We start from the raw sequence: 26,760 nt of genomic DNA, 5'->3' as shown, positions 1-26,760 counted from the left end.
TTTATTTTTGCACTACAATACAATGGTCTTAAAAATAACCACTTTTCTGGTGAGATCATTTATTTAAAAATTTGTGTTTGGAGGGAGGGGGGAATTGAAATACAGCACCAGTTAATATAAAGAGGCATACCTATTGAGTTACACTTAATCAAACATTGAAAGTGCAGCAAAATTCATGATCTGGCATAAGATGTTTAATGCCTGCTTGGCCTACTCCGAAACATATTTATTCATTAGGCTAAAAAACAAATCTGCTGAGGTCAGCAGTAATGCCGCTTTTTTTTTCTTCAGGGTCTTTTTTGTCCTGCTAGACTTCAATATTAATCATGTAATGAGAGAGAACAACAACTATAAAACCAGTGTCCAAGTATTCCATCCAACGGAAAATGTCTGTTCTTTCCAACCACTCTGTGTTCCAGCTCCACAGCACAGTTCAGTATGCTGCCTCTTACCTGCTCTGAAACCACACGCACATACACACAGGAATGCTTTGACTGACATATTTAAAATATAGATCAAATCCACAGACATAACTGTATTTCATGTCATCAAATGTCTGTAGTTGTTTGAGTTTCTTGTTTGTTAAAAATGTATTTATCTGCAGAGACTCTGCCCTCTCCCTGCATTTCCTTATTTTGGTCTTATTTTGCTGTAGTCGGGGCATTTCTGGGCAGCAAACATTGGGCAGTGGGTGTGTAGCCCCCCCTACCACCACCAATAATGGCGCACAGGTGAGGTTGGAACTTGATAAAATTATTGCGAACAGGTGCTAGACCATAAGCAACACACATCCAAGAGGAAGCTACAAAAATGGTGGACACAGTGAATACAAATATTTGTTTACAAAAAGTAACCAACAATGCCCTTGGATAAGAACAAGAACAAGAGGAAGAGGAAGAAGAGGAGAAAGGACTTGTCTTTAGGATTTACCTGCAGAGACCTTAAATGTTGGATGGTTTGTGGTAAGTGCTCATTTCTTTTAAAACGAAGACTCTGGCAGTTCATCCTATGTAACGGATCCCCACTGGGAGGCTTCTGGTGGTCACATACTACATACTACTCAAGAATGAATTTTCACAGTCAAGTTCTCATGCTCTCACTCTTGCCCGAAGTGAGCTGAGATCTGGAGTCTCCAGCCCCCTGTGGCCCTGCGCAGGTTACACAGGTGTAGTAATGGATAATGATCACAGGGCCTTAGGTAGCTGCTTCCAACTCCAGCTGTTCCATAACTAAATTCAGGAGGTTTTGGAATGGGTTTCAGAAGACAATAGGGTCATAAAATTCTTTCAATGCATAGAGAATCACTGAATGAAAATCATCTAAATTTGTGGTCTGAAGTTTTCACTGGACAGCAATACAATGCAGTGCAGTGCAATACAGGGCACACAGTATGGCCCAGAATAGTAATGTGTGTTTAAACTGTCATGTAAATGTCTTTTTTGTACACGTAAGGCAGAAATGTTTGTGTGTTTCTACACGTAATGGCTTTAAAGAATTACCATTTCAAATGTGGGCTTTAGAAAAAAAAAGAAAAAAGGAAAAGCCTAATTTAGACTGCCAGTGTTAAAGGAAAACAACACTCTACTCAACCTCAAACACTGCTTTCTTTCTACTGCAATCAGTGTTGAGCAAACATCTAGCTAGTCTTATGTTTGCCACAAAATTTCATTGCAGTAATGATTTTTTATGTGATTGAAATTGCAATTTTTGTAATAAACAATGTCATACATATGAATATAATTTATAGTATTGATAGAAGTTCCAAATATTTGTAAAACCAGTCAGAATGATGGCCAAACTTGCAAAAGATCTATAAAAAATAAAAATAAAAGCCAAATTATCTATTGAATTGAAGAATTGTTAACTGTAGTTTCTGATCAAGCAGCAATAAAAGCAAGAATTCTACAAACGGAGGTTTGTGAAACCCTTTTTTGTTTAACATTGCCAGAAATCTTGGATAACCATTTGTCACTTGGGTGGTAGTAATGCCCTCTGATTCCTGCTCCTCCATAATCTCCCTTGTGTCCGAGTTAAAGAATGTCCTAATTACAGCCATTTTAAAGGAGCGAGTGACGTCTTTTGATGTAATATTACCCCCAATCCAATTAGCCCAACACTTGTCAACCTCACTCAGCAGTCATGGCAACTAACCTGAAAGTTAGGGCCAGCCACTTACTGGTTCCTTCAAATTCACCATGACATGCCTCTCTTGAGTAACTACACTAGTCTAACCCTCTCTATCTACTTAAAGTGGAAATGAGGTTTTCAGTAAAGGTTGGCATCATTTTTTTGTAATTTACTTGTAAATGAAAAAATGAAATGTAATTGAGTGACTCGGTGTAGCCTTTACAGGTCACGCAGACAGCTGGCAATATTTCAGATAACTGTCAACATGGGCTTGCTTTGCTTTTTAGGGCAGGTAGCTTGTTTTGCTGCTACCTTTAGCTACAAGTTAGTATGCTATGCTGTGAAAGCAAGAGGGAGGATTTACTGTTGATTTCTTTTTTTTTTTTTCGCTTGGTTGTCATAGGGATGCTTTTAGAATCAAGCTTATTCCTCTGTCTTCACAGAAAAAGCTAAAGTGTTATTGAGTAGCTACTGTAACTAATAGCACATCTTAAATTTTGTGAAATTTGATATTTCATCAATGACAGTAAACCTCTTAAACTCTAATATGCCCACCTGTGATGTACCCACCAAAAAAACAGTCATTAAAAAGGTCATAATTTGGAAAAACGACTCTGATACTACATAAAACCCCCTTGAATGTTTAGTATTTAGATTAGTTATTATCATTAAGGTAATGCAAGATAATTAGAGGGAGACAAACTCAGCTATAGGCTTCTTTCAGCCTGCTGTATAAAAATGTTATACAAGCAGTCAGCAGCAAAGGCAGCACATTGGCACAGTTGACAGCGTCTGATTTTGAAATGCATCAAGGATACCATCTAGTGGCCAATGATGACACACAGTTTTAGATTTTTTTTTAAGAACAAAACCTCTTAAACTTTGACATTCCCACATATGATGAACTGCCAAAGGATCCATCTAATCTGGCTGCTGGACAGAAAAATGCCCAAACAATAAAGAGTGCAAGCCCCCCAAAACACCACATCCTGATAAGTCCCCCAAAGAATGTTGACTTATCAAGAAGAATGAAACAGGCCACAGTTCAACAAAGATGGCATAATCTGCTCAGAGATTAAACATGCACAAGAGCATGACACAGAAAAGTTGGAGGTTAAGTGATTAAAAGACTGCGCCCGTACCACACCAGCACAGGCTTGATTCCAACCCTCTGCTGTAAGTCATCCTCACTCTCTCCTGTCTCTCTCCACCTCTACTATCAAATAAAGGCAAAAAAGGATTTCAGGATAAAAGCGGTTTTCTCATATAAAACCTGGCAGATTTTTGATATAACTGCAGGGAAAGCTGATTAAACAGTGGGCTGGAGATTCTAGAGGGGGAACTGCTAGGGGCGTTGGGCTGGCTTCTGGGAAAACTCTTGAATACTCTTTGAACTCTTTGAATGGGATAAAGCTGTGAAAGCTCCTGACCCGGAGCAGAGCAGGAGCATTACCTACATATCCAGAACCTCTGAACTGACAAGTAGCAATGCGCCAAGCAGCTGATTGGGTAGAAGTCGAGTCAAATAAGTCAGCATCAATAAGTTCTGTTTCTCAGTCTGACATGATGAGATGAGATGACACCCCAAGACTAGGCAGCTAAACAAAACGTAAACTCACCGTAAATGATCTGCACGGTGAAAGAAGCATGCATAACAACAGCATGAATGACACAGACAGGAAGAGAGAGTATTATATGTAAAAAGATTGCTGCAAGATGACTAGCTAATGAGAACAGCTCAATAGACTGCCTCAGAAAATAACAGCAAGGAAATTATGAGTGAGCATTTGTGAGGAGGGAATGGTAGGATGGCAGGAGAAATAAAGTACAGACCGAAGCATGCAAAAGAGTAGTCTTCCTGTATGAACTTTTGTTAGAGCTTCATTATTGCTGACAGCAGACAGGTTTAGTGAACAGCAAAGACGTACTTGTTAATTAAGGTTGTGCTGCCCTTGTTATATGTCCCAATATAACTTAGCAGTTCGCTAAACACCTTCTGTTTATCAAAACTCTGAAGACAACGACGTGTTGGTCCACAGGTTTATTGACTTGACAAGGTGTGAAACTGAGAACAAATAAAAGAAACATGCTTAGAATTCTTATTCTCTTTTACATGTTTTTACCATTGTATACAGAAATTAAATTACTGTTTCTATCAGAAATCAAATTATATATGAACTGTCTATTTATTACTTATTTATTTTGTATTTATTTAATAAACCAAACTGTGATTTTTAATCTGTAATTGTTCTGTAAGATAGCCAGGCAGTCGCGCCATGCACACAATCTTTCAAAAACAACGTTCATCACATTCACTTAAAACTTATCTTTAAACGACAAACAATACATTGTAACAGACCACAAGAACACCTGAAAAGATAACATACCGACGATGGCATAAGATGTGGGCAGATGTTTCAGGATGCAAACAGGCTGCTGGATTAACTCTTCTCCTTCACCATGTGCTTACACTTCCCTATTTATCTTTTCTCTTAAAGGGACAGTGTCCTCACACAAAACAACACATTCACAGAAGAACACTAACTAAAACCAGTAACAGAACAAAGGTACTCACAAATATTAGCATATGCTATATAGTATGTGGTAAAAAATGTTAAATTACATGAATGCCATGATGTACACATTATGAATGTTTATTTAAGGGTAATGATTGCCCACCTACTTGTCCATCCTCTAATGTGTGACTTACTTTGGGTAATGTTTGAATGCAGTGGACATATTCCATGGTCTTCATGCATAGGTTTTCCTGTTCCTTTATCTTAATGCTGACATTCTTTAAGCTATTGTGCATGTTATACTGTAAAAGCCTGTCGAAGCAGATGGCCGCCCACCCAGAGCCTACTTCTGTTCGAGGTTTCCTGCCTGCTAAAAGGAAGTTCCTCGCCACTGTCGCAAAGTGCTTGCTCATTAGGGAACTGTAGGGTCTCTGTAGATAAAGAGCTTGGTACCTGCTCTAGTTTCAACTTCTGTTGTGATTTGGTGCTTTATAAATAAAATTGAATGGAATTAAATAAGCATTAGTTAGTCATAATTAACTATTCATAAATGCTCCTTGTGACCCCTGTTAAGTTGAAAACATGTATCCCTTAGGAAAAATGCATGAGTGCTGAATAAGTATTAATCTTAAATGGTACTTAATCAACCATTTATTAATGCTCTTTGTGACCCATATTGTAAAGTTGAAAGTATGTTTGAAGTGAAACAAGTTTTTTTATATGTCTCTCTTAAACCAATGGTCTCTAATGGACCCATCACCTCACCCTGCCCTCTAGAGCCAGTGTTTAGCTTGCGGGGCACCACAACAGAATACAGGCTTGACTAGCAGTGCACAAGTCAGTTTTAATTATATAGCACCAAATCGTAACAGAAGTTATTTCACAGCACTTTTGAAGATGTGTTCACTGGCATAATAACTTTATTAATCCCCATCTGAGGGAATTCTGGATTACAGGCAGCAGCAATAGAAATAGCAAGGCAATGGAAAATAAATATATATTTATATGTACAATTTATACAAGACTATAAAAAATATTGTCAACAGAATATATTGAAAAATTGCACAGGGATTTGAAAAAAAATGCAATGAGTAGTGTTTGCTTTATTACACAATAAACATATTTGTGTCACAGTGGGAATATAAATATATGAATTGAATAATCTGAAGGCTGTTGGAATGAAGGACCTGTGGTAGCATTCCTTCTTGCAGAGTCTATTGCTGAGGGAGCTGCTGAGTGTACTGAAGGCCAGAAGATGAAGGAAGGGATGCACTACACACAGCTTCAGACGGAGAGCACTGTCAAGAACATGTTTAGTGAACTTGTCACGAAGTAGAGCATCTGCATTAGGCATCCCATCAGGTGAACACTGCTTCACCTGCTCCATTAAAGCCATAAGGGCTAAGGAAAGCCCCTGCAAGGTCTCACCTTCAAGTTGGTGCCGCGAAAAGAAAACCTGTTGTAATGTGACATATGATTGAACACAACCATATAACTCCTTCAAGTTGGCGAGAACCTGGGCTGGGGCTCCTCGCTCTCTGCTAGGGCGGAACTTAATTTCCTCCTTCGACTCTCCTTCCAAATGATCAATGATGAAAAGATCCGAACGGTATAAAGACTCCGCCCCTACAGTTGCCACATTTGAACGAGATGGCGGAGAAACAGTACAAGTGTAAGTATCCCTCAATGAATGGCTATAATGTAGATGTGTGTATCTCAACGGTACGGCCGCCAAAGAGCAATAAGACATGAATATGGTGTGCCGCCATGGTAAACATAAATGATTTGTCATCCGCAACCTCCGTAGGTATGGTTGTAATCACACTAACAGCAGCCTCCGAGCATGTGTGTAATGTACAGCGCTGCGTGAGTTGTTAAACGACAGGTGTGGAGCCCGTGATGTGATGAGTACACGCATACACGTGGCTACCACGATATGTTTTCTGAAACGCAAATTTAAAAGAAACACGCCGGCCTCAAGTCAAGTGTTCTGTGTGTTAGTTGGGTTTAAAAGTGTGCTACATGGCTTGTAGGTTCCCCTTCACTTACAGCGCTGACATGTGTCTCAATTAACAGGGAAAGACGCCGACACAGCGACGCTGATCCGGGTCAGGTCATCAAATGACCATCTCTTCACCGGGAAGAGGCGTACAGCCAAGAAGGCCTGGGGGTGGGTACAGTGTTACACAATGCCATATAGCTGACCAGCTCACGCACGTGCACTGTGTGTGTAATGCAACGTCGCACTGCCTCCGTTGTCCACATACCGGCTACATATAGGGTGCGCCCAGACTATTACTGTACGTATTACGTGAACACACATCACCTTGCTCCACTCAGTGAAACCCCCGTGAGTCAAATGGCAATTGTGTGAATAAACCTCGCCAGTAACACAGACTCACGTTGAATAATACAGTCCCACAGCGGAATATGTTCAGCCAGAATGACGTTACTGTACTACCACTACTGATCATAAATAACCTGTGGCTGGGCTCATAACAGGGCTGTATTAACATGTCATATGTGCTCCACAGTGAAGTCATAAAGCAGATGGGGATGGAGGCCGTACTGACCCCCTCACAGGTGTCCAAGAAGTGGGACAACCTCAAGAGAAAATACAAGGTGAGCACTGCATGTAATATGGACAAAGTGCACATGCATGAGCATGTGGGACAGGAGATGTTTTACATAGTGCATCACATTCTAGTGGTTTGTGCCTGCTAAAGTCTGTCACTGATATTCCCTAGGAACTAAAGAATCCACCAACGGGGACAGGGACAGACGGGGGGGAGGCCACGGCAGCCACATGGCCGTGGTTTGCAAAGATGCATGAGGCCATTGGGGGGCGTCCCTCTATTGAGCCCCCAGTTCTGTTGGACTCCTCTGACGTTGCTGCCAGTGGCAGTGGTGCACCATCCTCTGGAGCTGAGGCCGGTACATGCAGCCAGGCATGTGTAGAGGACAGGTACCCAGACTCCCCACAGCCTGGCACAAGTGGCGGCACCACCACACAGGCAGATGATGGGCCGTCCACCTCAGGCAGGCCCCCATCCAAGAGGGCCCGCACATGGAGGGGCGCTGTGATGGCGTTCCTCACAGTGGAGGCAGAGAGGGAGCAGGCCCGTTGCCTGGACTGTAGTACAGACAGAAAGTACTTTCTAGAGTTATTTAGAGAATTAGTCAGACAGTAAGTCCAATCATAAGTTTAGTTAGTTTTGTATCATCAGTTTTGTTTCCAATGAATAAACACCTTCAGTTGTGGCATCTAAGTCCTGACTCCGTGTTATTGAACCTCTGCGTCACAAACCGTGATAACACCTGGAATTATATGTATGCTACATGTGATCTTGGCCAGTGAACACCTCTACTGTACCGTTCTAGTCATGCAGTTGATACAATATGCGACATACTGTCATGGTTGACAGTGAGACCCTTCAAGGTAAGGTATAAGGACAGCTGTCATCTATGACTGTATGCAGGTGCTGAATATGTACTGCAGCAAACTGAGTGCATACACATGTATTTATACAGAATACCGGCCACAGAGGCAGGTGTGGTATAGCACATACACAGGTAACATTATTAGCTCACCTGTGTGCCCCTTTACATGTAATAATACGCACATACCAGTATGGTTGTATACAGGACATGTACAGGCGGATATGCAGTGGCATGATATTTATTGAGGCAACTGAAGGCAGCCACATGCATTACAAACATAAATATCCCTCTACAGGGTAATGTGCAAATGAACTGCAGTGGCATCACTGAATTAGACAACGTAGGACCTCATACACACAAGGCTGGACACATGAGGTAGACACATTGTGAACAATCCACATGGTGACACATGGCATATTACACAGAGTGGTGTCCCAGGCCTGCATGTCCCCATGGCCTATAGATAATCATGGTCCTGCAATGCTACAGGCTGCACACGTGGAGTAGAGAGCAGCCCCGCCAGTCGGTCACGCTGGCCATGTCCGCTTGCTGCCCCCCTCACTGGACGTGGTGGAACCACACCAATGTCCCCGTCATCCTCGGTTGGCTCCAGGATGTCCCCCTCTGTGAGGCAGATATTGTGGAGCACTGCACAGGCGGTGATGACTGAGGGGACAAAGGTGTGGTCGACCTCCAGAGCCCTGAAGAACAGCGATCTCCAACGCGCCTTTAACATGCCAAAGGCCCGCTCTATGATGGAACGGGCCTTAGCATGATGGTGGTTGAAGCGGCTCTGCACCCTCCCTTGCAGTGGTTCCCTGTATGGGGTGATGATGGCCACAGGACGGTCGATGCAGGGGTAGCCACCATCACCCACAATGAAGTACCCTGCAGTGAGAGAGGAACAACTTTACAACATGTACAGTTGATGATGACTATGTGTGTTAGGGGGTTACTTATGTCTTACCTCCGGGTGGATACAGAGCCTCGCTGTAGATCCTGCTGTTCTTCAGGACTCTGGTGTCATGGACGGAGCCAGGATACCCCACAAAGGTGTTGATGAAGAGGCCCTTCCCATCACATACAGCCTGCAACTGTATGGATGGGAAGAGCTTCCTGTTGAGGTAATCCTGGCCACCGGGTCCTGGGGGGGTCTTGATGCGGACATGGCAGCCATCGATGGCGCCCACACACCTGGAGAACACTGGGCTGTTGGCCAGCTGTGCGAATGCGTGGCCAACTGCATCCAGTGCTCCAGGGGTGGGCAGTCTGATGACCTCCTGACGTAGGGCTGCAATATTCTCCACTCCAGTGTGCACCATTCTGCAGGCTGTTGACTTGGGGACATTGAAGGCCCGGGACACCACACTGTATGATAGGCCATGCGTCAGCCAGTAGATGGTACACAATATGTGTACCTCATGTGGCCAGCCCTGTGTGCGCCTTGATGGCAGAATTCTCATCAATGCCTGTATGGACTGGCGCCTCAGCCTGTAGTCTGCCATGAGGTCCTCCTGACCATCATAATATATGGCCAGAAGTGGCACATCAGGGTTGAGGCGAGCATATACTGGCTCCCGGTCACACTACACAGGAAAAGGACACTGTGTTACTTTCCACACATCTTATCTTTATGGATTAACACATGTCTGACATACCAGGACCATATATATTGTTTGGGGCTGTGAACCTCTTCTTCATCTTCATCTACCTGGCTGGCAAATCCCAACTTTTGTGTCCAGGCTAGTGTATGCATGCACAGTTGTTACATTGCATTAGATACTTTCTTATTGTGCTTTTCTTTTTCCTGTTAATTATATTACTTATACTGTGTTCATTCACGCCTGGTTGCACGTTCGCACTGGTCTCATTTTCACCGTTCATTACTGTTTGCGCACCCCCTTTTGTGTTCTCACGCGCCTCTGCTACAGTCAATGTTTCCACTGTGTGATCAATACAGTCTTCTCTACTCTATTCAGGCAATATGCCACGGTGTGTGATGGAACAGCCTACAGCTACCAATGTGTTTGCTGTATTTGCTCTGTTTTTGTGATATTTACCAGTAGTAGGCACAGGAGTGCACGCTGCCTCAGTCGCGCTCTCCTGAGTCTTGCTTCCTCCTCCTCATTCTCCAGCATGTGCCAGATTGCCAGTGCGCATGCCGTTCGCTGTCGTCTGCGTCGGTCCATTGTCTGTTTGGCTTGTTCTCCACATGTGGTCTGGTTTCGTTTGACACTTATATGGACCTGGTGCCCGACGATCGTCATTAACTAATTGAGTTGACTGGCCACAGCTGACACAGCTCCTCACAGTGGCTGAACACTGTCCATTGCCACCGATGGTGGGGCATCCTATGACAAGTGACACCATGTCAATATACATATGAGCTCACCCACGGGGATGTTTTATGTGTTAACCTGGCATGCTTCACACGTATGTCTTCAGTGTGTCATGGGTGCTGCCCCACGTATCACGGACTTTGGTGATTACATCGTCTGCAGGCACTTATACGTCTGTTGCACTTTGGTCATTTCCGTGTGCATTCATCACAGTGCTACGTACTTCTTTCTTGATGCTGGTGACTTCAATCTCATATTGTGTATGTGTCTACACGGCGTAGGGAGGGCGGGGGGCGTTTGTGTCAGTGTGCATATAACGATGACTGCTGGCCCTTTTATTCGGCAGATCCAGCTGTGTCGCGTCATCACTAACGGACGTCGCTTCACGTGACGCTTCAGAGGACAGGACGTCTCAATTCTCCTTCCTCGTTTCTTCTCTCCTTGCGTGGTTTCCTTGCGTCCTCTCATGCATCCCTGGTGGGAGGGACTAAGACGCAAGGAAAAGACGCAAGTGAGGGAAACGAGGATGCAATTTTGAGAAATGGGATGTACCCACAGAGTATGATGCTAGTGAAGCAACAGTACGTCATCAGTCTGCGCAGTGTGTGTGTGCGAGAAAAAAAAAAAGAAAATGTAACAGGAATGTGTGGTTGCCTTGTGAAACCCGGCTGCTCCGACGAACTAATTAAAAAAATAATAAGCATTACCGGGAAGAATAAAGTTGCCAAACAGAAGATCGAGTCCTGTCGTTCTGAGGGTGCAACATAAACGTGGTGTTTCCGCCTGGTTGAAAAGTTTGTCGCCAAGAAGGAGAACTACACATGGTAAAACGGTGCCGACAGGCAGCGACCACAACAAAGCCGCTGGCTAGCTGCTAGCCTAGCACGCTAACGGACTCTGCAGCGCACCGAAACAGTGAAGGTAAAAGTCTCTAGGTCCACCAGTTATCATGGCCGAGACACAAGAAATGTCGCCTGCTTGGGAGAGTTTGATGGAGGAGATAGAGGAAAAGTTACACACATTGTCAGCACCAGAGTTAAATGAAGTATGTGCGGTACTAGACCTGGTCCATGTCTCTATTACTGTCATTAAGTGATCAGATAGACGAATTAAAAAAGAAAAATGAAGGAAAAACGGACAGTCAGCCCAAACAGGCAGTATCTGAGCACCACCCTGTGGACGAAAGTGGTATTGCACCCAGTAATCCAAATGAGGACAGAGACAGTATTCCTTTCCAAAATTACACTGAAACAACCACTGTCCCTTACACAAATCCAGCATTTGTCCACCCCCTCTACAGAAGAGACTTAAAAATAGTGGGACAAATTGTAGAGCCAAATCAAAAAGTCATTAGACAGCTTAGAAAGACAAATCCAAAGGGCATTAAAAAAGGGCTATGATGAAGGAGAAGTGGTCGAAGCTGTCATTCAAGCAATAGTCCCAGGAAACAAACTGAAGAGTTGTCTTGAAAGCAGAGTTGATTTGACATTGCAAGCTCTCAGACAGATATTACGGACTCATTATATTGAGAAAGATGCTACAGAGCTGTATCACTCCCTTACACGTGCAGTACAGGAGCCAAGAGAAACACCAATCCAGTTTCTGGTGTGAGTCATGGACCTAAGACAACAAATCCTCTTTGCTTCAGAAAGAGTTGAGTCAGGACTAAAGTACAGCTCAGAGCTGATCCAAAATCAGTTTCTCCAAACAGTTCTCACAGGTCTCCATGACGACTCCATCCAAGCAGATGTAAAGCCATACTTACAAGATCCAAAAATAAAGGATGAAGTTCTTCTGGAGAAATTGACAGCTGCATACAGCTTGGAAATGGAAAGAAAGAGCAAATTGTCAACCACATTAAAAGCGAGGACTGTAAAAGTTGCAGCTATAAGTGAGGAAAATGAGGAAACTGAAAAGGAGAGCTCTGTGCACAAACCAAACAAGAACAAAAGTGAAACACATAAACGTGACACACTAATGGAGAATGTGGACCAAGGTAACAAAGCCATTTGTGAGGCCATCCTAAACCTGACCACACAAATAGCAAACCTCAGTCAAATCTCCACACCCCAAAGTATGAAAACAAGTGAACAACAGAACAAGAAACATCCGCCACAAACCAGACCAGCAAACATCAGACGATGTCAGCAGTGCCAGGTGTCCAACCATGAAGGAAAGTGTAATCACTGCTTCAAATGTGGTAGTGCAGAACACTGGGCAGCAGGTTGCCGTGCCAAAAACATCTCAGCCGCCACAAATAAAATTGAGACACTTCTGCATACTAAAGAGAAGATGGACAAAGATGACCAGTTCGAACTAAAAGTGCCTCTCACTGGTAAGCAACAACAAACTGCTAAGCTGGTAGGGAAGAGGTGCCTTGTCTGAGCTTCCTTGGGTGGTGTTGACACCGTAGTGCTGTGGGACACTGGCTCATAGGTGTCAATTATTGGAGCTGACTGGAAAAAGAAACACCTGCCACATGTTGAGGTGAGACCAGTGGAGGAGCTACTTGAAGAAGGAGCGTTAGACCTCTCAGCTGCAAACGGTACAGCTATTCCCTACGAAGGATGGTTGGGAATTGAATTTACTTTGTCCAAAAATGCTGTGTCAGGAATGAGTGACAAACCAGTGCTGTCCCGATCCTGGTGGCCAGTGAAGAATTTGCACGCCCTGTCATAGGTTTTAATGTAATTGAGGAACTGGCACTGGCAACTGGAGACAGCCTCCCTCCTGGTCACATGGTACAAAGACTCTGCTCAGCACTGGAAGTGGGGAGCAAAACTGCAAGAGCGGTCTTGTCTGTTTTAAAGAAACAAAAGCTTGAAGGTGGCTCCCACATAGCCAGACTAGGCAAACAAACTGTTACCATACCCAAAAATAAAATCATGGAGGTGGAATGTGGACAGGTGAATTGAAGAGTCAATTGAGCGGATCACACGTGGTACTGGAACCAAATCAGGAGACGCCATGGCCCACAGGACTCACTGTCAGAGAACAGCTGATCCAGCTCCCACAAGAGGACAAAGGTCAAATAAAAGTGGCTGTTGAAAACCAAACTGACAATGATATTGTGGTGTGGCTGTAAGTAAGGAAGTAAAAACGCACCTACAGGATCTGCTAAACAGAGGCTGGATCCAGAAATCCTGCTCTTCGTACTCCTCACCTGTGGTGTGCGTCAGGAAGAAAGATGGAAGTCTTCGCTTATGTATAGACTACAGGCTGCTAAATGGGAAAACACTACCAGATCGTCACCCAATCCCGTGGATACAAGAAATCCTGGAAAACCTGGGAGGCAACTCCTGGTTCACAGTCCTTGATCCAATAGCAGGGGAAGGCCTACCACCAGGGCTTTGTGAGTGAGAGAAGCAGACCCTGTACCGCATCCATTACGCCCTGAGGACTTTATGAACGGGTCAGAGTCCCCTTCGGACTCACTAATACCCCTGCCGCCTTTCAGCGCTATATGGAAGGCTGCCTGGGGGATTTCAGAGATGAAGTTTGTGTCCCATATTTGGATGATGTGCTGGTATTCAGCCACAACTTTGAACAGCACATTCAAAATGTCAGACAGGTGTTACAGTGTCAAAGACAGTGTGGAATCAAGTTAAGACCCAAGAAGTGTGACCTTTTCAAACATGAGGTTTGTTATGTGGGTCGTATGATCTCTGAGGAGGGATACAGAATGAACCCAAAAGAAGTGGAAGCTTTACAAGCTCTGAGACATGAGGTGCCGACCACTGTACGAGAGGTTAGAAAGCTGATGGGCTTCCTCAGTTACTACAGACCTTACATACCAGACTTCTCCAGGACAGCTAAGCCTCTTTATGAGTTGTTAGCAAAGCCAAAGTCTGAGCAGAGAAACAACTCGAAGAGGAAGGGGGTTGGTCGTCAATCTGTTCAGCTACCACCATCCCACCCTGTCCAGTGGTCAGCAACTCATCAAGATATCCTCAACAAGCTGATAGATCAGCTGACAAACCCACCTGTAATGGCATATCCAGATCTGGAGAAGCCCTTTGTACTCCATGTCGACAGAGGAAGGCTTAGGTGCAGTCTTGTACCAGCAGCAAGGTGGATCCCTTCGAGTCATAGGATCCAGGACATTGACAGCAGCCGAAAAGAACTACAAATTGCATCCTGGCAAGTTGGAGTTTCTGGTGCTAAAATGGGCCATAACGGAGCGCTTTCGTGACTACTTGTTCCACGCACCTCATTTCACTGTATACAGTGACAATAATCTGCTAACATATGTCACAAAATCAGCGAGACTAAATGCCACTGGACATCGCTGGGTGGCAGAGTTGGCAGATTACAGGTTCACCCTCAAGTACAGGCCTGGATCGGCAAATCGAGACGCAGGTTTCCTGTCATGGAGACCAAAACCCATCGAGGAAATCCTGCATGAGTGCACAGAGGAGTGTAATCAGGATGTTGTTGAATCCATCGGGAAAGCTCTCAACAGAGAAAAAACAGGAGAAGTTAATTGGATCTCTGCTGTCACCTGTAATCCAGATGCACTTCCAGAAGACGAGAAAATCACTCAGCCAATTAAACGTCGTGCAGCGGGGGACATCAGAGCGGCACAAAACACAGATCCAGTCATAAACCGAGTCTTGGTCCTGAAAAGAGCACATGTCCATTTCAGACAAAAACACCAACTGGCAGAGACTGAAGCCGTCAGACGTCTCATTAGAGAGTGGTCTCGTCTACAGGTTGATGGAGATGGAATTCTCAGGAGAGAGACAGTGTCCAGATCACAGCTAGTTGTCCCTGAATCCCTGAAACCCATCATTTACAAACACCTGCAAGAGGAGATGGGACACTTAGGTGCGGATCGAATGGTTGCTCTGGCCAGAGAACGCTTTTTCTGGCCTAAGATGAGGCAGGAGGTGGAGCATTATGTCACTCAAGTATGTTGCTGTATTAAAAGGAAAAAACCAAACAGAGTTACCAGGACACCTACCCAGCGCATTGAGACTTCGGCCCCGTTTGAGATGATCTCAATCGACTACGTTCACTTGGAGAAAAGCAAGGGAGGTGAAGAATACATCCTCGTAGTCGTAGATCATTTCACTAAATATGCACAGGCATATGCAACAAAGGATAAATCTGGAAAGACAGCAGCCAGAAAACTCTTTGATGACTTCACTATGCGCTTTGGTTTTCCAGACGCTATGCGAGAAACGTATAATATTGCAATGGAAAACATGAGAAAGTGTGCAAGAAGAGAACAGAGGAACTACAATCAGCACGCATGGAGCTCCACCCTTGAGCCAGGTGATCATGTTCTTGTGAGGACCTTAACACCAAGAGGTGGCCCTGGGAAAATACGCAGTTACTGGGAAGACACAGTCTATGTCATCACTGGAAGGAAAGGTCCCGACAGCCCAGTGTATGTGGTTGAACCATTACAAGGATTATCAAGAAAACGAGTGTTACACCGTAACCTGCTCTTGCCATGCCCCTACCTGGTTGAAAAGTCAGAGGTCAGTGACCCCAACCCGACAAAAAAAGGCAAAGGAAACAAAGTGAAGCGTGCAGTAACAAGGCATGAAAAAGCCAAACATGATACTTACCTGACTGACTCAGACAGTTTCAGCGAAGGAGAGTATCAACTGTGAACACCAAAGAGACATGTTAATCCTCCCCTCAATGCAGAGGCAGAGGAATTTCATCCAAGGATAGAGACACAGAGAAACGACCATGAGGAGGCACTCTTGCCTGAGAACCCAGAAGCAGAACAAGTACAGGAGAGAGACGGCACTGGGGAAGGGGTTGATGTTCTTGCAGCTGGACCCGAGACTGAGGGGGGGGATGCTGAATCTCCAAAGGAAGAGAGTGATCCTGAAACATCGAGGGGATGGAGCTACTCTTGCTTTTCCCGTTGAATGATTTCCTTGTGGCTCGCTCATTAATTGTTTTACTTGCTTAATTTCCATAACTCCTCTAATATACCAGTGCAGTTAATTTCACTGTCAATTATGTAGATGTGTTTATGTTTGTAGTGTCAGTATATGGAATGTGAATCTCTCTCCTTCCTGTACAAGAAGGGCCAAAGTCGACTCCATCTGCACAGAAGACCTTTGGAGTGTGCAGGAGACTGTTAAGACCATTCTATGACTCTGCAACTGTGGTTGCATCTGCAATTTTCTACGCAGCGGTCTGCTGGGGCTGTGGGAGTTCTCAGAGGGACAGAAAGAGACTGAACAAACTGGTCAGGAGAGCATCAGCATTTGACAAACAAAAAATAAATCTGACAAATAAATAAAAAACAAAACCTCTATATCCTCTGTCCTCAAAGATGATGTCTTTTTAATCTACATGCCACTCATTTCATACTGCTTAAAGAGCCTTATGCTCTGAAGTCACATGGGAAAAACAGTATATTGATGTCAAAGCTGGAGCAACTACTTCAGCAAGTATATTTTAACATTGAGTAAATTTCCATTTAGCTGGTGCCTCGTGCTGTTGTTGTGACATTTTATTCCTTCACTTCTTACAGAATTCAATGGTTAGAAACTCCACAGTGTTTTCAGTTCAGTTTGCTGTTATCCAGACACAGCTGTCAGTGTGAGCCACGTGCAAAGCTTGTCAAAGTTTTGGTGACACATGTTACAACAGCGTTTCCCATATATATATATATTACATGAAGGCAGCAAAATGGCCAATAAGTGGACATTCAAATACACTGAAATGGACAACGGTTCAATTCTTCATGTGTTGTGTCCATCAGGACAGCAGTAGATGATCAAAGGTCAAATCCCATTTTCAGTTGCCGACTTGCAGTCATTGGCTCCGTTATGTAAACCCATTTCAACCTCTGCTTGACCTGAACTTCACCAAGCAGCTAAGTGGAATTCAGCCATCATTCATCACATTATTTAGACGTGTTCTTCTTCTACTCTCACATGTGAAAATGTCCTCTGTGAAAACTGCCCCTGACTTTGTCCCACCTCTGACTACTTGTGTGTTCACAGGAGGTGATACAGGGACGTCCTAATGCAAACAACAATGTTGCTGGAATAAATTTTACAGTGTCAGATTAACTTTTTTGTTAATCTGCTTTTAGTCATTTATCAACTATTGTTATCACTCATTTGTTTAATTTTAGGTAACTCTAAAGTATATGCAGTTTCTGTGTCAGCCATCTTGGATTATGGACATTATTGCTCCCTTCATTGCCCTGATGGGCTGCTATGCACTCTAAAGGCTTTGGATCTGCACTTCAGCTGTCTCACATGGACTTGGACTGTCTGTTATATGATACCTCCCTGCGGCCTTTCAGCTTTTCTTTCTTGTTCCTTTTAGACGTGCAGTGTTCCTCTGAGCCTTTAACTTTGGTGGATGTTCATTTTGCCCACCTGATACTGTCCTGCTGTACTGACTGTCATTTTAATAACATGTGTCTCCTGCACCCAAAGTGCCTTTGATCAAACTCAAGCGTTTTCCTTAAAACCTCTTACAAAGACGGACATTTAGCCATCCAGTGACATTATAACATGATGGGAAGTGCACTACATTACTGTGTTACTAACGATTGTCAGTACACACAGTGTGTTTTTTTGTTCTTGTACGTGTGCTTAACCTGAGCATGCAAAAGAACACCATCCTCACTGAACTTGTCGAGCTTCATCAGGTAGTAACACTTATTTTATACATGCAGTTGTTGGATTTATCACACGACCAGTATGTGTTTTTGAACGATGATGAGTGCTGTTATTATTGAAGATAACACAGAGCAGAAGAGCTCAAATTCAATATCTTTATTGTTATATAAGTCAAATTCAAATTCAATATGCCCATTCAAACCAAACACACAGGAAGCTGGAAGCAAAGACACTAAATCAAAGGGTGTCATACAAGTTTCAGCCACTAGAGATCAGGAGTGCTCATAGAAGCTGCACTACAGGACCCCTGTGGAGGTTTTCATCACTGGTGGACTGTGGAACAATGTGTTTATGACTGGGTTCCTCTTTTGTTCGTTTTGTTGTTGGTGAGCACCAGGACCAAACATGTATGTGCATCAGCATGTGACGTACATGAACTCATCCTGCTGACAGTTTCACAGCACTCCACTGATGAACACACCAAAAAACAGCCTTCGCTGTGACTGACCTGCCACGTGCACACGGATGTAAGAAGAATGAATGTTTCAAAATATCTAAAAAAAGGCTTGCAAACATTTTATGAGGAAGGAAATGCTTTCTGGAGTGTGTCATTGATGTCTAACAAATATGTTTCAGTGAGAAAAATTAAAGGGGAACGTTAAACATAAGGTGTCTTTAAGATCATTATGTCTTAACATCTGTCTATTAAATGCATCTTTACATTCAAATGTGCATTATCCCTGGTCATCAGTGGGAGCGCTACAATGCTTGGAGCTTCTTGTTAAGCCTCTTATTCTGTTATGTGGCTCAGTATCCAGAAAATATTCAAGACTGAAATCAGGCAGAAATGAAAGACTTTCTCCGGCTGTGACATGAATGAATTCAGATCATATGAACACTTTAGACCTGTGCACTCCTGACCCCTTTTGGCTGAAATGAGTCTAACATTGTATCACATACAAATACAGTTTGGTGAACCACAGAGAAAATAGAAAATAGAAGAAGGGAAATAAGATCTGAGGCTCATTAATTTCCCTGTGTACAGATTAGATGTTTTTTATAACTTCTGTCGAGGGTGTTTAGGTGACTGGTTCAGATAGATGACAGTGGAGAGAAAAACAAAATGTGCATGTGGACGTGAAGGCTGTGGTGGAGTGGTGACATCCCCAGCAGCCACCATCACTGACCTGTTTAAACTGTTTGCTGTGTTGGTGAACTCCTTCTGCTGACTCAGTAAGAGGAGGGAAGGGCTTTGAGAGGGTCTTACCCTCCCTGACCCCAACCCTTTGGCAATGTTCCATCAAATATATGTTTCCTGCTGTTCACAAACCAGTTCAACAAACTATCATCGATGCAAAGATTCTACAGATTTGTTTTACCTGCTCATGAATTCAGATACTGAGATGTAACAAATCAATGAGACATTATTAACAATGACACTGGAGGAATGATTATAAAACCCATTAAAAAGGATCTGGAACATTGTCAAAAGACCCTCTAGAAGTCCTTTCCTTCACTTCAGCTCTTTGTTTTTATATTAAAGGATGAAATGCCTGATGTAATTAGGGACACGGGGCAACGTCCCGAGTCACTGGCTCCTACAGCTATTTCATAGCTGCAGGAGCCAGTGACTCGGGGCGTAGCCCCGAGTCACTTATTACTATCCCGCGCGTTTCTTCTTCTTCTTCTTCTTATTATTATTATTATTTTTCATCTTCCTCCAAGTTTTCGTCCTCAAACTCGCCCCGCAGCTTTGAGAAAACCCTCGCAAATTATATATCAAAACGTGCGTATTGTTCGGGATCGGTGTGCTATTACTTTTCTCAAATTTATCGCAGTTTTTCGCGTCGTAAGACGCGAAAAACTGCGATAAATTTCCCATAAGAAATGAATGGGACGGGCGAAAAAAACAAGATTGAAATTGGAGTTTTTCAAACATCTGTAGCTCAGGCATACATTCACCGAGAGACTTCATTTCAACTTTAAAATGTAGACCCAAGTCTGGTCTATTGGTGTGTTCATCCACATTTTGATTGGTCCTATAGTTTTTGATCAGTCACTGTTCAATGACAGTGATCGTTTGGCGGGAAATTTTGAGATTATAATGGGTGTGTATTGCGCGGAATGTTCGTGCTAGAGTGCGTGCTAGAGTGGCACAGAGTCTAAAAACGATCTGAAAATCTTCTCTTTTTCTCGTCGCTACGGCCACAAATTACACTCTACACGCATAATTTTGGGCTCATTTTGTAGACAAACTTGTCCTCTTTCGTGTGATGTCCTCGAAAAAGCCGAGAGACTTACTGAATTTAAATAGTGAGACGTTTTGTGCAGCCAGCGCCCTCCTGTTCTCCCATTAAGTCCCATGTTAAAATTCAGAGCTGTTTTGTGAGCAAAGCAGAAATGCCTCCTGTCTTTAGATCGCCATAAAACGAAAAGTTGTTGTGTCAGGAATAAAACGAGGAGATGGCCGGACTCAGGAAGTTCTCGGGAGTCCGATGATCTATAGTACACTCTGATACGAGGTACGGTTCTCTCACCAGAGGATTTAGTTCAGGAGGTTCGCCGAACCCAAATCTCACTGCATACAATACAAACTCCTGTTCTCTGAGTCGCAGAGTCTTTTTAAGTCGACCATTTTGTCATTTTTCTAAAGAATATCTGGACATAAAACACACGTACATCTGGCCCAGACTTGTCCGCATCTCACAGTGTAATCGGTTTTTTGATAGCAGCTACGGTTTTGACACAATCGCAAGTTGTTCGGAAGAAACCGACAGCGAAAAAGCCGCTTTTCAAGGGAGGAGTTTAACAGGTGCAACTGTCATTTACACACACACCGGTCAATAACCCACGCACACACATCTGCAGGACAACAAGCCTGAGAATGATTATCTTAACGAGCTCAGTCAAAAGAAGGGCATTGTTTGAAAACAATCTCCATCCAACAAACAGTTAAACTCAGCTTCACCAAGCGCTTTGCCAAAAAGGTTGAGAAAGTAGTCACACAAACACACACACAAGCAGGGCTAACCAACAGCTAAAAAGTGATTAAAAACAAGCACGTCAAAACTGAACAGGAACAGGTAAAAAGTGGGAGAGGTAGAGAGGTAATTATCAGCAGGTGGGGCAGAAGTTACACACGCACACAAACAAACACACACACACACACACACATTCAGACACACATATACCAGACACATCTCCATGTAGGAGCAGGTTGGGCTGCTTGTGTAGTTCAAGCAGACACACACACACAAACAGACGAAGACACACACATACGCAGTCACACACAATGACAGATACAGAAACACACACACACAGACAAATGCATAATGAAAACCCCATCCCCCCGCCCCCTTGTTAACGCCGTTATTAGCTCTGTTAGCACAGTTAGCTCTGTTAGCGTTAGCGCCGTTAGCTCTATTCGCACCGCTAGCTGCTAGCTCCGTTAGTGTTAGCTCTGTTAGCTCCGTCAGCATTAGCTCCATTCATGTTTATTGATTCAGTTCATTAATTCATGTTAACAGAGACATGAAGCAGAGGAGAGAAGCAGACACAGACAGCTGAGGTGATCAACAGAGACAGACAAGGAGAAAGCCACAGAAACACAGCTGAGAGCAATTCATTAATCAGGGACTGACTACCTCTGATATCTGCAGTTTTCTCACATTGCAGCCTTTTTCAATTGTCCGCTGCTTCGCCATAGTTTCTCCTAGAGACTTCATTCAAACTTTAAAACGTAGATAATTTTGTCGGCTCCAAATGACCCTCGGCACATTTTGATATCTCTTACGGTTTTCGAGCTATGACCATCGAAGGCCGACGTAAGACGCGAACAACTGCGATAAATTTCCCATAAGAAATGAATGGGGAAATTTCCTCAAATTTCAGCCTTTTTCAATTGTCCGCTGCTCGGCCATACTTTGTCCTAGAGACTTCATTCAAACTTTAAAACGTAGATAATTTTGTCGGCTCGAACGCACCCCGTGTCCCTTTCAAAATTTCCCAGGGGGAATTTTCTAGTTTAGTTTTATTATTGTAAACAAATTTCATGAAAAGACCAAAGCCAACATGGCATTAGTCCGTCTCAATACTTTTCAGACTCTGTTTATGCCACTCAAACCCAGACCCACTGCTTCCTGCAGAAGAATAATTCTTTGAAAAGGACTCACAAATAGAATTCAAATAAATGGGAGCTTATCAAAATTGGCATCTCTGAAAAGAGGTTGTCGACAAGGATGTACCCTTGGCCCTACACTTTTCACTCTCTTTATTGAGCCACTGGCTCAGGCAATTAGACAGGAGAAATATAGAGCAGGCATTCTACTTAGAGATGCAGAACACAAGATCTGTCTGTACGCAGACGACATTTTGGTGACACTCACAACCCCCGATGTGAGCCTAATTATATTACTAACTTTACTCAAACAGTTTGGCCTGTATTCAGGATAGAAACTAAACCTACACAAAACACAAACCCTTACTTTTAACTATGAACCTGAGGAAAATATCGATAGAATGTGCAAATTTAAATGGAAAGACAATGTAATTAAATACCTATGAGTAAAAATACCTAAAGATCTATCTGCCATCTGTGAATATAATTATAACCCTTTATCCCTGGACATTAATGAATTTAAACCGCTGGTCCTTATTACCAATGAACCTGTACAACCGAAGCGATGTTATAAAGATCAATGTACTACCTAGAATGCTCTTTCTTTTCCAATCATCACACACTGGATTTAGTGGTTCATTATTTTGTGATTTGTTTGGTGTATGTTCAGGGTCAGCGACAGATCAGTGTCTCTGTCAGACACACTAAAGAGATGGCGGCTAAATGCAAATCCAAGAGCGACACAGTGAAAATATGGAGTTAGCTGCGGCCCTTTAGCTTGTCAAAAATGTGATTGTCCGGTTCAGATAAGCTGCGTGGATGTGATGGATCAAGAGTTCACAAAGTCAGTTAAAACGTTCTCATTTATCTGACAAGCAGCTGGAAACGTATTCCCAGAAGCTGCCACAGTTGCATAGTGCTGTCTGTGATAATAATCAGTTTGACATAACGCTTTCCAAAATATTGCTTCAGACATAAGATAGAATAACAAACAGGTTATTCCACGATCACGCACGAGTTCAGATGTCATGGGGGAAGCAAAGGTGAAGCAACTGTCAATCAAATCCAAGAGGCGGTGTAAACGTCAGCACATTCGCTCATTATGCTATGTACCAACAAACCAGCCTATAATGTGCTGCATTCATGAAATCAATGAACGACTGCAGAGAAAACAAAATGACATTTCTGCACGCAACAAACATTTTGAACTCCAAAAAACATGACGCTGGGGTGAAGGTTACTTTCAAGTAAAATACTCAGAGTCTATTTGAGTCCTTCTTGTATTTATGAAAAACATTCTCCACCGGAAGCAAACCAAAAATGCCGTCCTCTCTCCGCGTGCCATCATCCATTTACTGGCGCCTGCAGTCAGCCTGAATAATAAACGGACTTTTTCACTGAACAATGAAAGAATATGAATATATGCAAAATAATAAGCAATTAAAATATTAATCAAACTTGGGTGATGTGATTTCTGCTCCTGAACCTCAGCGCACAGCGTCTGCACATCAGGGCTGTGCGCCGTCACCTTCGTCTTCACACCGGATCGTAAGATGTCATCTGTGAACACGCGCGATGTTTGTTTAAAAACGAACAAACTAAAATAAAATACATTTTAATTAGATATTCATGAATTATTTCAGGAGCCGCATCAGAGGGATGAATGAGCCGCATTCTCTCGGTTACATCTCGGTCACTTGAGCGCTCAAATTTAACCCACAAGTGAGCAAAATGAGTAAAAAACTGACGTGGATCATTTGGTTCCGGGCCGCACAAGAAATAATTATTATTTCCGTTTTATTTATTGTCTGACACTGAACGAGCTTTTATTTTGAAAAATATTTTATTTTGAAAAATTACCAGAATCTCTCGGGTACATCTCGGTCACTTGAGCGCTCAAATTCAACCCACACGTGAGCAAAATGAGTAAAAAACCGACGCCTTTGGAAAGTTTCTTTGCGAAGGAGAAAGGCCCAGTGAAGAGACAGAAGAAGAGCCTACGACTTCCATGAAAAAGAAAGCTTTTAACAGACAACAGCAGTCCTACTTGAAATATGGGTTTGTGTCGACCGGTGATTCCCGCACACCGAGCCCGCTCTGCGTCATGTGCGGCGACCGGCTCTCTGATGAGGCAATGAAGCCTCAAAAGTGCTGCTAATAAAGTTGCATACGAGTACACAGTGGATTTACGTTCATTATTATATTTACAATATACACAATCTACATACACAGGTACGCAGATCAGTGTACGTACACTGATCTACGTACATACGTAAATCCGTGATGACTGATAATGGAACCCAGTTCCGTGATGTCATCATTTTTGCTGTGAGCTTACATGAATACTTGCTATTGCTTAGAAGTTCATTATGAGTGCCTATATAGGATCTTTCAGTGCATATCACACCTTCAACCTGACCTCAACAAGAACAAGTGCAAACAAACTATCTTTTGCATTTGGATATCGGTTAGTTATATTTCTATATAAATATATATATACATATATATATATATTATAACAGTTATATTTCCTTTACCTTGGCAATGAATAAAGCATCAAGTCAAATGGCTGGTTCTACAACAGAAGACCTCTGGATACAGGAGGGGAGCTTGCTCGGAAACCGCTACTGGGTGGAGTCTTTCCTTGGGGAGGGCAGCTTTGGACATGTAACGAAATGCCGCCACATTGAAACGAACAAGGCAGTAGCCATCAAGGTCAACAAGAACCACCCCGAAATGTTTTTACAAGCAAGGGAGGAAATTGCCATTCTGAAGAAGCTGTGGGGTCTGGATCCAGACATTTGCAACATTGTGAAATGGAATGGCTTTTTCTTTGACAGGGAAAATATTTGCCTAAGTTTTGAGCTATTGGATGAAAGCATTGATTCTTACATGAAGAGAAGAGCTTTCATCCCGTTTAAAGGGTTGCGTGCTGTAACTCATCAGATGGCCACAGCCCTTTCCCACCTCAGTTCCCTGGGAATTGTACACGCAGATCTCAAACCAGAAAATATTATGGTTGTGAACTCTGAGCAGACATTGAAAGTCAAGCTGATTGACTTTGGCCTGGCTTGTCCTGTGACTGATGAGCATCCCGGTGGTACCCCCTTGTACAGGGCACCAGAACTCATGCTGTACTCTCCTTATACTGAGGCCATAGATATGTGGTCTCTGGGCTTGACAGTTGTTGAACTGGCCATAGGGCACCACCTCTACCCCGGGGACACGGATTACGATATGCTGAGCTTTATCCAAGAAGCTCAGGGACAGCCACCAGATCATGTGCTCGACCGTGGTCGGGACACCGAGAATTTTTTCCGAAGACAAGACAATGACCAGCAACGTTGGAGACTGAAGACAGCGGAGGAGTTTGAACACGACACATGGATCTGCCCTAACGACACAAGGGTTATCAAGATCAAGTCGCTCGATTACCTCGGGGGCCTGATGGTGAGGACAAATGGAGACGAGAGTGGTCAACGCATGTTGGTGGATCTCATTAAAAAGATGCTGCATCTGGACCCTGACCCTGGAGGTTCTGCAGCATCCCTTCTTAACTAACAGCGTCCCAAGGAGATCCTGTGCTGACTTCTGCATCGACATGCCAGATGAAGAAACAAGTGAAGTCAGTGAGGTGTTATCCAGGAATCAGACCGCAGGACCAGAGAGCATGAACCACAGGGTCAACATCACAACCCCTGCCCCCTGGATCAGAAGACAACACTGGAGAGACGGTCGTCCAGCCTGAGACCAAAGCTGAGAACAGCAGCTGGTTTCAGCGCACCGTAAAATGGGTCAGAGACACTGCCCTCTACTACTTTCCCCTATAGAGATGAGCAGCAAAGCAGCAACTCCCCCCGCTAATCCGGGATGTTGCCCGTCTCTGCACCTGCCTTTTCATTCCCAACCCTACATGTTCCCTTCTTTGACATACTATTAGAAAAAAATGAATTCAGATGGAGCAGCACCGTGGTGCAGTGGTTAGCACTGTCACCTCACAATCTTTCCAGCTTGTGGTTGAGTTTTTCCTTACCTGTCTGCGTGGGTTTCCTCCCACAGTCACAGAAAACATGCAGGTTGGGTTAATTGGTTGTCTCTAAATTCACCAGGTGTGGAAATGGAAGCGTGAATGATTATATGTCTATATTTGTTATCCTGTCCCACCTCTGGGATAGGCCCCAAAATTAAAAAAACAAAAAATAAGTCTGACAAATAAATAAAAAACAAAACCTCTATATCCTCTGTCCTCAAAGATGATGTCTTTTTAATCTACATGCCACTCATTTCATACTGCTTAAAGAGCCTTATGCTCTGAAGTCACATGGGAAAAACTTACATCAGTATATTGATGTCAAAGCTGGAGCAACTACTTCAGCAAGTATGTTTTAACATTGAGTAAATTTCCATTTAGCTGGTGCCTCGTGCTGTTGTTGTGACATTTTATTCCTTCACTTCTTACAGAATTCAATGGTTAGAAACTCCACAGTGTTTTCAGTTCAGTTAGCTGTTATCCAGATACAGCTGTCAGTGTGAGCCACGTGCAAAGCTTGTCAAAGTTTTGGTGACACATGTTACAACAGCGTTTCCCATATATATATATATAACATGAAGGC

Source organism: Chelmon rostratus, chromosome 18 (assembly GCF_017976325.1).
Source record: "Chelmon rostratus isolate fCheRos1 chromosome 18, fCheRos1.pri, whole genome shotgun sequence".
In the NCBI taxonomy this organism is placed as follows: domain Eukaryota; kingdom Metazoa; phylum Chordata; class Actinopteri; order Chaetodontiformes; family Chaetodontidae; genus Chelmon; species Chelmon rostratus.
This window is presented reverse-complemented; position numbering follows the sequence as displayed.